At 34.4% G+C, this 11,008-nt stretch overlaps 1 pseudogene; it reads right to left on the bottom strand.

Moving 5' to 3' along the window:
• Window positions 1-4,433: 4,433 nt before the first annotated feature.
• Window positions 4,434-9,786, bottom strand: LOC125654503 (neuronal acetylcholine receptor subunit beta-2-like; annotated as a pseudogene).
• Window positions 9,787-11,008: the final 1,222 nt, after the last annotated feature.

Genomic DNA, 11,008 nt, shown 5'->3' with positions numbered 1-11,008 from the left:
TGATATACTAGTTCGTGTATACAGCTATGCTACATATTAAGCATATAAAAAGAACCACGTTCCATATACTCTTTTTATCATATTGAATGGATTATTTGGACATATGTGATCAATGTATAAAGAGTCAAAAATGCCAAGGGTATGTCCATATACAAAACCAGATTATACAGAATAAATTGCATAGTCTAGTTTGTATCTGATAAGAGACTAGAATACAAAGCAAATTAAAATATCAACACTTGATGCAAAGCACGGAATGAGACGGAATGAAATTAAACACATCATATTTCCAGAAATACTATTTATCTTCCATATAAATTGAGTGGTCGATTTACCCAGAAAACATCCATTAGGCAGTCCACTAGAGCGTGGACATTAAATGTACGGAACTTCCTGTCCACTCTTAATCACGTACATTTTGGTAATGCATTGATTGTTTAACATTTCTGTGAAATGGAACATCAACTATTACAATAAGTTTTCTCTCTGTCAAACTAGACGTAGAATCTACTTATAAGCGAATTACTGTGGTAAAATTTCAACACATTCTCTGTGTAATATTTGAACATTAACACATATAAATATTCGAAATACTGGTGTATCAAGTATTTGAAAATTTTATCCCATTTCGTTTTGAAATGCATTTATTTCTTAATGGGGGATTTGATCCGCCTTTCAAAGCAAAAATAACACACACTGACTTGTGGATCGCGAGTAGTCACATGCTTGTATTTCACGGTATCGTATTTAATTGGGGACATTGTTGCATTCTGTGATAAGTTGTGATGTAGTTTAAAGCTTTCATAAAATTAGAAACCGCAAATTATGGTATTTTCTGGTATTTGAAGACTTCGTTTGTGTGATCTCAAAAAGTAAACAATTTCCCGTGTTTTCTGTCGGGGGACTTCAAAGTTGATCTCAAAAGGACAGCGAAATATGTATAAAATGTATAGCCATTTTTGCTAGGAAAATTCGAAGCAAACTTCACATTCAAAATTTGATAAATAAATTTAAAATTTTAAGTCTTTGCAGAACCAAGCTGGCTGTCTACAAAGATCAACGCTTCGTCGATAGTTCTCACATATAAATGATTTGTGCGTGGTGGAAGTGATTTGCATTAATCAATGTAGATACATGTGCATTTAGATAAACGAAAACTTATACTTTTATCTTTTTGAATTGATTATAAGGAATGAATTGAATTCTGGGACATATACGATATAACCTGGTTTGGGTCTGTTTACCCAAGCCAAATTATATACCATTTGTTCCCAAATCAAATTCATTCATAACATGATATAGCACCATTTAATCATTAAATTATCTATCATTTTGGATCGATTTGATCGATTGTTTAACGTTCCACTCGAGATTTTTCATTCACATGGAGACGTCACCATTGCCGGTGAAGAGCCTATACTCGACACGGCAATTGAGCAGGGAGGGATCATTGCCATGTCACACTTGTTGTGACACGTGGCCTCAGGTTTTGCTGTCTCATCCGAAGGGCTAATGCACTCAATCGCTTCTGACGACAAGCAAGTGGTACTGTGGACCTATTCTAACCCGGATCCCCACGGGACTAGATTGATATTAATGTTCTATACATAATGTTGACTTAGCCATTGTGATTGCATTGTTGAAAGATATTTCATTGAAATAAATATCCTCGTAAGCGCAAGACAATGGAGGTTCTTTATTTAACGTGTCAACGCCTGTCATGAAACGGGACCTCCGATTTTAAGCAAAATATTTTACACCGTATATTTTTCTTAGATTTGGACACAAATGTGTTTCTCACAGAAAATTCTAACTATTTAAACTTATTATTGATAATTAACACTGGATCAGACAGGGAAATTAGTGGCTTTCACCATTGGAAGTTGAATGCAAATTATGAATAGATATTAATATTTAGATTGTTTATATCAAAAAGATATCAAACATTTTAAGGAATTGTTGTATCGAAACGTCGATGAGGAAATTAGTCAAGAGCTTCAACAAAATCTGAGAAATTCATAGAAATGATATCTAGATGACTGTTTCATCTTTGGAAAAAATCCGAAGTTTCATAAGCTGTTGAATACGCTCAATCCAAATACCCAGTTTACTATGGAATATAGAGATACTTCGGTTCCCTTTTTTGACGTCAAAGTGATAAAACATGAAATTAACATACTAACTGACATATTTTACAAACCTACTGAAACACAGCAATATTTGAATTTCAAATCGTGTCATCCTACACACAATAAAAGGAGTATCCCGTACAATTTGATCAGAAGAATTTGCACCATTGTTAAAGATGAAAATGCTAAAGACCAAAGACTGGCGAAATTGATAACATTTCTTACTGTATGGAGTTATCTGGAAACACTCGTTGTTTCAGCTATAATGAAACTAAGAAAATTCCACAAAATATACTTAGAACAACGAGTGAAAACTATCATGATATTTTCCTGATACTATTAATGACAAATTACAACTCAAAACATATAAATATCTTTCAGGAAGCTAGGAGGAATTTTGCAAATATTAAGCGTGATTGAGAACTTCAGAAAAATATTCGTAAATCTAACCTACTCCACAGCCAAATACAACAACCTAACAAAAAGAAATTGTTCATAAAAGGCAAATCTAATTCAACAACTTAAAAATATACAGTCTCTACAGGTGATAGAACATTGTTAACAACTACAACGTATTTCCATTTTATAAATTCAAACCCGAATCAACCTCTGAGACTGGTTAAAGAAAATTATTTATCAAACTTTTTTCTCCTAGACGGAACACGCCTTAATCAATCTGTGTGACATCATGTGTGTTTTTAAACCTTTTGATTTATCACCTCAATGATGTAAAACTTTATACTATTTTGCCAAATTTACATTGATTTACATTGATTCTAATAAGAAATGAATAAAAAACATTTCAGTGGAAAAAGAACAAAAAACAATTTTAAAAAATGTATAAATGAATAAGGTGGACCAACTTGATATCAACATTAGATATTCCCATACTGATCAGGTCTTCATTTGGTTGTAACAAAATTAAAAGGGCACACACGAGCCCCTGGCGATACGAGAGGTGGGACCATGTGTCTAGGAGGAGTAAGCATCCCTTGTTGATCGGTCACGCACGCCTTGAACACTAAATCTTGATCAGGTAAACGGTAGTCAAGATCATTAAATAAAGAACGGTCCAACGATTGGTATGAAAAACGTTACACATCATTTGACCTAATGATATCGTGTATCATTATAACAGCAATAGAATTTTCGAAATTCTGACATTAAATAAGATTGTTGAAACCCATTTAACATCAACTTGTTTGTCAGTGGTCTGCCTTAATTTAAAATCTGATCATACGCAGAACAAGCTCTTGTGTATCCAATGAGTTGCGATACATAAACACCATACACAGGTATTTGGAATAATGGAATTGCACATCGAATGATGTGTAAAGTGTTTCATATCAACGGGAAGTTGTCGATGGAGAAGCTGAAGTGATTGATTTTGTCATAAAGTAGAATTGTAAGTTTGCCTTTAGCATTTATGTTCAATGAAATATTCAATTATCAAGCGGGTATACACGATTAAATGTCTTTGTGTTTTTGATTGGAGTTCACCGGGATATATTCAATCTACATACGAATGAAAATGAATATTGTTCATACATGAAATATCGTCGATATATCTAAATGTCGGGTTGAAAACCACAGCAAGAATTTATTTCCTCTCGTGAAAGCTTTTGAATAAACTCTGACTCATAAGAACATAAAAGCAGCTCATCTAATGAAGGAGCACATTCCATGCCCATGGAACTTCCAACTGACTATTGGAAAACCTGACCACCAACGACTACGCAGATATTGTCGATGAGATCCTTTTGATATCAACTTTAGAATATTACTTCATAGAATCGGACTGGTGTTTAACAAAGTAAGTGTTTGGAGGCCTCATCACAAGATTCGAATATTTCTGTTTTCCATTTTCATTAACAAATTAGCTATCTAGCATGTTAAAAAACCTTCTCTTAAGTTATCGTGAAGAATAATCGTGTAAAGTGTTGAAAAGTCATCCGCTTTTGTTTATTGTTTGTTTTGTTTGTTTGTTTGTTGGGGTTTTTTGGGTCTTTTTTTTTTGGTTTTTTTTTGTTGTTGATTTGTGAAAAGTTTTGTGATTTAAAATTTACTAACTTTTCTTTAGAATTAAAGGTACTGGTCAAGTATATCTGAAGAGTAAAGGCACTTCTAGTAATAAGAGTGCATATAGTCATTTTCGTCCTAGTTCAACTTTGATGTGAGCTAGAGTATTTTATGTTGTCGTTTTTGGAATCCCATCAAGATATCATCATGTAGGAAAGGCTTCCTTTATTTTTCTACGACATAGGCGACGAATTGTCCTATCTTTTCTTTCGGTTGCTTTATTACTTAATAAGTTCCATTCTCCATTATAGAAAGAACACAACCCGTGCTAATAAGGTAAGCTAAGGAATAGATACAAAACATCACTAAATCTATTGCAGACGAGACGTCATTCCAAGATATATTTCCATCTTCCTCAGCTTCAGTAACGTTCTCTTTCACAACATCAAGTGGGTTAACAGCATCTCCCTTCATTATTTTACGCTTTCTTATTTGACAACGTGAAAATTTTACAATTATTTCGAAACGTCCATTGCATTGACCTTTTCACTTTCATTCCTGTGACGCAAACGAAGCTGTAGTGAGGACACTATCAGAGGTATTCCTCCCATGATGATCTGAATATGTAGGTAAGAAGTGAGATAAGGAGTGGTGTCCGAGTTTGCAGGAAGTTCCGAACTAATGATCGTCAGAAATACCATGAATCCAAGCGTTACTGTAATAGAGTACGACATCTTCTCTCAGGCATTGGCAGGAATGACGAACACAAGTATATTCAGGATTCCGAAAAACACAATTGGTAGAACAATATTTCCGACGAAATGTGATGGCTTCCGTTTTAAACGAAGACTGAAAGTGATGCCAGCATTACTTCCAGAATTATCTATATTTTGGCTGGTAGATGTGATTTCCTATATGCTGTTGCTTTTATACTGAACCAATTTCATGGCATCATCAAGTGGTCTTATTTTGACTTGGTTCTGAAATTGTGACCACAATGTAAAAACAACGTCGCAGGTTTTGGTATCGAATGGAAAATACGTAACGTCTGTAGAACACTGAGATTCAAACACCTGGTAAGGCTTCCAGGTTACTGTTCCATCAAATGAGATAATGACTTAATAAAAGGAACCTCCTAATTCCTTGAATTCCGTGAATCCGTTTTTCAGAACCAAATCCGGTTTCCACATCGTGTTTTGGGGTAGTGGTAACTTCTCTACACGATATGCTAACGAGTCCCACGTCAGGAATTCGTCCCGCAATTCAAGAGTGAGATATGCCGTACTAACCAATTATTCTTCGAGTTCATGCAGCCTGTTTATCTCCTTTAAGTTGAAGATCATAGATAGTTATGTTGCCAATGATTGATCCGTTGATGGGCGAAGCGTTTTATCGTATGCATTGGTTTCAAACAGATATTTTGTGATAAATTCACAATCAGGAATATATTGTAAATGATTGTTGTACACAGATACATCTTAAAGAACTTCTTTGACTTCATCCACTGAATATCTGAGCACAGAAGCTGATAAATAAGCAATCAAAATAGTATTGAAAATTATTGGTGTACCCAGTAGCATCTTAAGGAGAGATAATTTTGTAGATTCTACCAACTCCTAGCTCAGCAGTTGACAGGCACACTGCGATGTTACAATTAGAGCAAACGTAAGTTCGATGATGACAAAGCCAATTGTATTTGTCCCTATCATAAACAATTACCAATGACTGCATTGATTTTTGTTTTGTACATTCTTTTTATCAGATTTGTAATTATAATTAAGAAATATCATAGAGCAAACAATTTTAATGGAGGTAAATTTGGTCCATTGTAAGTCGGACCAAATATTCGATGGACCATGCTGAACCATTAAGAAATGTGACAATAATGCAACACAAAGAAAAAACAGTTGAATTCACATTCGTGATTATTTAAAAAGCATTATTGTATCATGAGCCTATCTAATAGGAAAAAAATAGATTTCTGTCCACGCCAATAGCGTTAATTGAAAAAAAAATCTAGGTGATTGATCTCCTTAACACTTATAAGAGCAAAGTGTGTTTAGCGATGCAATATGTTTCTAAATACAAAAGAGGTAATTCAAAAGTGAGGCGTAACGAATTATTTTCAATCTCTGAGCGCCTAAATAGATAATGGTATGCTTTAATTTCTCTCATTTTGCAATATCTGTTTGCTGATCTGACCTAATTGTTGAATTGTGCGGACGTGCATCCGAGTGGGATCAGGATATTTACGGGCAGTGACATCACACGTACATTGGATAGAATCATTTGGTGACGTATATGGATTTCTTTTTCACTTATGTAAAACCTGAAGATAACAAACAGCGATCAATCCCATAATTCTATAAGGAATACAAAGGCGATAAACACCATAATTGGGACCAGGTTGGCCTAGGAGAGTATATAATCCTTCTTGATCGGTTACATCCGCAACGAGTCCTCTAAAACCGTAAAATGACATCATCTATTTAATTTATTCCCAAGAGATGGGATATCCACTGAAACAGGAAACATCCATGTGCATGGCTTTGTATACGACATTTTTTTCGAATCATCATCTCATTTATTAAACTGCTTAGATAGGAAGCGATAATTCCATTTGTCAACAGTCAAGTCGTGGTATGACAAAGACAATCATACAATATAAATGTACTAAGGTGTTTCCATATCTATCCACCCACTCTTTTATTTTTTGTCAAACATGATCCACGGCAACAAAGGACGCAGTGAAGGGTTTTTTTCTGTTTCTACGTGACTCCCATTATAAATCCCCATAACGTGCACATGTGGAAGAACGAAAAATAATTGGATCGCGATTCTAACAAAACGAAATATCTTTGCACTTGGAGATTGACTTAAAACAACCTTATCAAGAATATGCTATTAAGGAAACTTGAGAGAAAATATATTCTTCCGATTCTTAAATTTTCTGTGTATTTGATGTGACCTTAGATGTCATATTTCACCAAAAAAGATTTCTATCGCACCTGGATCGCAGACATTTTCTTTTGTATTTTGGGTTGTCCTATAAGTTCGAAACTTTTCCAGTAGATCTACCACTATACCGATAGTATGATGGAGAATTGCGTCAGATACCAAGTCGTCCTTTGTTTACATAGTATTAGAATTTGAAAATCAACATGCACAAACGCCAAAGATTGATTTTAAGATATTGTACCCCTAATTAGCCCCACAAATATTTTCAACAGACAATAAAATCAGGCCGTAAATGTTAATTTTCTCCAGAGGATTCTGCAAATCAACGGAGAGACGTTTAAAAATCAATCTCAAAACAGAAGATGTAGCTTAATTAATTAAGCATTGAAGCCTATGGGAACAAGATATTTTTCATGGATGAAAGATAAAGAAATGGGTTTGGGTGGAAGGTCTAGGTGAAAGAAAATCCATAATAGTATCATTAGTAAATCAGCGGACTAAAAAACAGAGGCCACGTGGATTTTTTTTTTATCTATTCGATTTGTCCAAATTTACAAGATGAGATCATTCTTATAATTGATACTGAATGTTAATTACATTTCGTGTTCATATATTTTATTCAATATATACATGCGAAGTTGGTAATTCCAACAGATAATCAACTTTATATTAATTGTTACACTGCTGAACATAGCAACTATCTCTACATTGATGAGGAATACCTTAATCTTACCAACTACATTCAGGAATATAGATATTCAGTAAAATTACATGCATTGCATGACTAAATACCAAAGATGTGTTTTTACGTTTCTGTGACACGTCATAATGTTTATTTTCAGGATTGGATGTAAGTCATTTATAATTTTGTGAACCTTGCTCCATGAACATAAATTGAATATAGATATACGGCTGTATGCTAACTTTCAAATTGATGTAAACAATAAGATTTTATTATTTCATAAATCAGTAAAATTCGTGTTGCGGTTTTGGTAAGGTGAAGATAACGAACAGTGATCAATCTCATAACTCCTACAAGCAATACAAAATAGATAGTTGGGCAAACACGGACCCCTGGACACACCAGAGGTGGGATAAGGTGCCTAGGAGAAGTAAGCATCCCCTGTTGACCGGTCACACCCGCCGTGAGCCCCGTATCCTGATCAGGTAAACGGAGTTATCCGCAATCAAAATCAGTGTGCCAAGAACGGCTTAACAATCGGTATGAAACACGTCAGACAGCATTTGACCCAATGATAGGTTGTATTGACGAACTAGATCGTTATAACGACCATAGAATTTGCGAAATGCTGACTTCAATTGAGACTGTTGAAATCCCTGTACCATCAACTTGTTTGTCAGTAGCTTACCTCGATTTAAAATCTGACTATACCCAGAACAAGCTCTTGCATATCGAATCAGTTGAGATATATAAACACCATATGCAGGTGATAATGGAATATTGCTACATAAATGTGGGAAGTTCACGATGGAGAAGCTGAAATCATCCCGTTTGTCATACAGTTGAGTTGTCAGTTTGGTGTAATATGGTACAACATTAATAGAGTGTATTAGTGTGATTTTAAACAATCGGGGCTATATAAATTTTAATTTTTGAAACATCAATGCTTCATGCCAGAAATTCAAGGTTTTTAGTCCAGGACTCATTCGGAGCATGAGTCCTCTTGTACGCGGGAAATCTTCTGAGAAAGTTCTGATCCGCCTTCATAACGACTTTTTGAAATTAAAATTCTGTTTTTTTAATACAGGAGAGTATGGACAGCGACTCTTTACGCCGCCATAATTCATAAAGCGAATTAGCGCTTCGTGAAAAACTATGACGTATGAAGCGTTGCACTTCATTCCCTCGTGTATTTTACAAAATTTTAATTCATTTTTTTTTATATTTACATTTTACTTTCATTTTTGCTGGAAACACAGTCAATAGAATAGCCGACTATATTTATCAAGATTCATACGCACATTGTTCACATTCTTGAGGAAATTGTTCTTACTTTTTTTTTTTTTACTTGGCGAGCATGCCACGTGCATTACTTTTGCAAATGCACTTATATCTGGCAAGAATTGAATGTGAATAATATATATATTATGTTCATTGCTTATTTAATGTTATCAGTACATAACTGGTAAATGATTACATGTTATTGGCGTGATGACAAGTATTCTAGAAAAACCTTTTTTTTCGCATTTTCTCATCAATTATTTAAGCTTTCGGAATGTTTTACTAATGTCCGATATGTCGATTGTAATTTTGAGGAATGCACGATGTTTTAAAACGTGGTTTTGTTTGTTTTTCACTCGGGTGTAACAAGTAAATGTTGGTAAACTTTTCTCGAGTACCAAGAGATTTAGTGCCGAGCGAAGCGAGGGACCAAATCGAGTGGCGAGAGAAAAGTTTAAAAACATACTTAGTACATGTTTCACCCGAGAAATGAATACTCTTTGTCTTCTCTATCTGATTTATTATAATCCTTCCTTATTCTTTATCCTTCAATCAAGGTCATCAGCATTTATTTTATATAATTTTGTATTGGCTGGGTTTGATAATTAGTTCCCTTAAGGGGAGTTTACCTGTCTTCAACGGCCAGGTGAGGATGCACAGTGAGTAGTTTTCAAGTATTAATAGGTTTCTGTACACATTCGATATATCTTCATCCATGTTTCACGAGTGTCTGTCATGTCTTTTCAAATGGATTTTGGCTGTGTGCTTACTAAAACTATTCTTTCATTATTATTTTTTTTTTTTTTTTGCATTTTTTTTTTTTTTTACGTTTTAGGGTATGATAGAAAATGATTCCATGATTTTCTAGATATCATTTCTGAAAATGATCTTGAAAACAGACTATTTGGTTGACCAACAAAAACAGATCAGATATGCTGATAAAGTGATATAAAACTCCCTATGTCTTTTTTAGATTTGTTTCAATGATAAGTAAGAGTAAGGGATTAAATATATCTTACACAGAGCACGTGTGATCTCTTCATTGTTTCTGTTGGTCGCCCAAATCTTTGTGTTTTTGTTTTAATATCCAATGTTCCATATCAATTCTGGGAAGTGACACACCGTATGCAGAAAGCGCGACGCTCTTCCCTGATTGTTACCAATCCTTAATCATTATTGGTTTGATAATTGTAAATACAATGGCAAGGTTACCCAACCATGAAGCTTGGACTTGGGGTGCACCAAGCTATCTGGTACACGCAAAAATCTTTTGTTCGGGATGCGAAACATATACTAATCACATTTGGTTTATATTCGGTAAGGTAAAACCTTAAATCTGAAAGAAAATAACGGATAAAATGTACACATATTTTGGAATCCATGTCAGCTTTAAAGTCATTTATAGGACAGTAATTGCGGTGTGTCATCGCAATCGCAAAATGTCACGTTTTTAAACTCTAACTATAGTTTCTGTCAATTGTTGGTAAAATACGTACTCGTCAAGGTCCGGTGATTATGTTTAAACGTCTGATAACGAGGATTTTATCACTTTCTAGAGCAGACATAATTACCTCAGAATTGAAACTTCAATGATACCTTCGGTACCGGGTGACAATTTAAATATTCTCTATTTTATAAGATATGAATTAAGCGATCACTATCGTGATAATTCATGTTGTTTACTAAGTACACAATAAGGTCGAACAGACGTAGTAAACTATTGTATTTTGTTCTCCATGATAGTGTACATATTATAACCATTGTTTGCTTTTCCTTTGAGAGAATGTTTTAACAGAGTGAAACGTACATGTATATTGAAACAAAATGTATGCATTCCCTCCAACAAATCGCCATCGTTATGTACGATGTTCACTTCTGAGTTAGTAAACTCTAGCAGAGACATATATAATAGAATTAAACAATTGTTTACCGCTTACAA

Source organism: Ostrea edulis, chromosome 7 (genome assembly GCF_947568905.1).
Source record: "Ostrea edulis chromosome 7, xbOstEdul1.1, whole genome shotgun sequence".
Classification (NCBI taxonomy): Eukaryota; Metazoa; Mollusca; class Bivalvia; order Ostreida; family Ostreidae; genus Ostrea; species Ostrea edulis.
Note: the sequence above shows the minus strand (reverse complement) of the source record. Positions and strands in the feature narration are given on the sequence as shown.